The sequence below is a fragment of the Mesocricetus auratus genome, unplaced genomic scaffold (genome assembly GCF_017639785.1).
Source record: "Mesocricetus auratus isolate SY011 unplaced genomic scaffold, BCM_Maur_2.0 Super-Scaffold_15014, whole genome shotgun sequence".
NCBI lineage: Eukaryota > Metazoa > Chordata > Mammalia > Rodentia > Cricetidae > Mesocricetus > Mesocricetus auratus.
Window position 1 is genome coordinate 13,082,241 of NW_024429186.1, and position 2,802 is coordinate 13,085,042.

The 2,802-nt window shown below is 46.0% G+C and overlaps 1 non-coding gene across 1 annotated transcript; it reads right to left on the minus strand.

Moving 5' to 3' along the window:
• Positions 1-501: 501 nt before the first annotated feature.
• On the minus strand, positions 502-632 carry LOC121139613. The gene has a single exon (XR_005876523.1). It is a non-coding gene; the product is annotated as a small nucleolar RNA SNORA40 (small nucleolar RNA).
• Positions 633-2,802: the final 2,170 nt, after the last annotated feature.

The following is a 2,802-nucleotide window of genomic DNA, read 5'->3' on the forward strand; positions in this document are numbered from 1 at the left end:
CGTGAACAACTTTAATGCCCTTGGACAGAGGAAAGGAGAAAGACAACGCGACATGCACTTACCAGGGAGTGTTACTCAGCCTGGAAAAAGAAGGAAGCCCCTGCCAGTTACCACAGTATAGATGAGCCTTGGGTGCATGATGCTGAGTGACTAAGCCCATCGATGGAGTACAAACACTTTATAAGTATCATAAATGAGCGTCTAAATATTAATGATCATCATCTAAAACAGCCAAAGCCATAAGTGTGAAATGCAGAACAGTGGCTGCTCTGGGAAGGGGTGGGGTGGTAGAGAGCTGCCAATTAGCAGGGGCAAAGTTCTGCAGGATGGGTGAGCTCTAGAGTTCTGCTAAGTAGCATTGTGTGCAGAGAACAATACTGTACAACTCACCGCAAATTAAGTTTCTATTTTTTAACCTACTCTTCTAAATTATAAACTCTTTATTCTTAGAGCCAAATTCATTACTAACACAAGCATCACTCTGAGCTGTCATTTGTGCGTCATAGTCCTTCTTCTATGTTCCAAAACTATACTAAACAATGAGCTCTGGGTTGCAAAAGAAGACTGATTTTCTTTTGCATCTGTCTCTCACTCCTTTACCTATCAGTTGAACAAAGATGCACACAAACGCTAAAGCAGCCTTTCAGTAAGATGGAATTCACCGGGGGAAAAAAATTTAGACTGGCAGGGAGTTGTGGCACATGCTTATAATCCCACCACTCAGGAAGCGGAGGCAGGGGGATCCAGGCCAGTCTGGGATATACAGTAAGACCTTGTTAGGAACAAAGTAAGGGGAGGGAAGGAGGGAGGGAGGGAGGGAGGGAAGGAGGGAGGGAGGGAATCAGTCAACAAAACATGCAAAAGCCAAAGCAAAAAAAAAAAAAAGGCAACCTGCAGCTGGAAATGGAGAAGTCCAACTATGGTGTTATTTTACACCGTTGCTCCCCACAGATGTAACTTTCAAACTCTGTTCCATTTTTCCAAGGCCAGACCACTCACACCACACCTCACGCAAGGTGAACTATAGGATCCTGGGGAGCTCGCCATCTGAAACCTCTACAAACTGCCTTTAGGAAAAAAAAATACACGGGATCACTGTAGCTGGGCTGTTGTTACCCTTCTGTCTTCTGAATTCTAGAATGATGAAACGTGGTGTGGTATTAGGTAGTGTGGGGCATCAATGTGACATGAGCCCATGCAGAAGGGTGTGCTATCATCAAGCATATCAGAGATGCATGCAGAACTCATGCAGAATGGTGAGCTGTCATCAAGCATGTCAGAGATGCATGCAGAGCCCATGCAGAAGGGTGCATTATCATCAAGCATGTCAGAGATGCAGGTGAGTGTTCCCTCCTGCTCACATGCAGGGCAAGAGGGTTTGAAGTCAGGTCTGTAGGATCATGAGGGTAGTCAATAAAAGATGAAGCCTCCCTTCTTTGGGGATCTGTCTTCCCCTGTGGCACCAAGGACAGCTCATGGAGTTGACACCATTCTGAACCAGCCGTGACTCTCTGGACCACAAAGTCTTTTGAACCGGCCAGGGACCTCATGTGGACACAGCACCCTGTCACCACCTGAGCTGTTTAGTTTAAGCTAAAATCACAGTGTGTTCCACTTTTACAAGAAAACTGTTTATGTGAGATTAGAACTAGCCTGGTGTGGTGACACATACCTTTAATCACGGTGCTCAGGAGGCAGAGGCAGGAGGATCTCTGTGAGTTCAAGGCTAGCCTAGTCTGCAAAGAAAGTTCCAGGACAGCCAGGGTTACACAGTGAGACTGTGACTTACACTGTTTTTACTAGTAAATAGAAGTGTCTAGACTACTCAGTAAATGACAAATCACATTAGCCCTCAGCTGGGTTCTATGATGGTCTAGAGCCTCTCAAACTCCCCTTGACACAGAGACAGGCTGACCAGGGCACTCTGGGAGCAGGAGCAGAACATCTCTGGCAACCCACTCTGAAGTCTGAAATGCTCCAGACTCCAAGTTTCTGAGTCCCACACCACAGGTTTCACTGCAAAAGTCACAAAAGTGCAGTAGAGAGCATACTCCAGCTATATGTGGAAGGCATATATAAAACAAATTAGTGTCGTGTTCAGACATGGGCTCCCCAAGCATCTCATTGTGCAAACAATCCCAAATCCAAAGAAATTTGAATTCCAAAGCCCTTCTGGGCCCAAGCATCTCTGGCAAAAGACCATGCCCCTACACCACTGTCTTACTGGGGAGGGGGCTGTGGGGGGAGCATGGCTCAGTGAGTTAAGGTGCTTGCTGCCAACCCTGACAGCCTGGGCTCAGTCTTCAGAACCCACATGGTGGAAGGAAAGATCGACTCCCAGAAGTTGTCATCTGACCGCCACATATGTATAGTAGAAATGTAAAATGAAAACAAATTAAATTAAAGAAAATAACAATCTAGGGTCCGATAGAATTCCGAGAGAGGGAGAGAGAGAGAGAGAGAGAGAGAGAGAGAGAGAGAGAGAGAGAGAGAGACAGAGACAGAGACAGAGACAGAGACAGAGACAGAGACAGAGACAGAGAGGGAGAGAGAGAGAGACTTGGCTTCCTGGTCACTGGATACAGACTCCTATGATCTGTCTGTCATCCTGATGTCACCCAGTCACCATAGAGGACCCAAGCTTGCTGAATTAGACTTTTGTAGCGAAAAAACTTGGGAATGCTGGCGTGGGGAATGCGCTTTGATCAATATGTGTCTATTAATTGTCAGAGGGGTTTTTAGGCTTACAGCCTCAAATGAGGTTTATTTATAGCCAGATTCTATCTTGGTTGAAAAAATGGT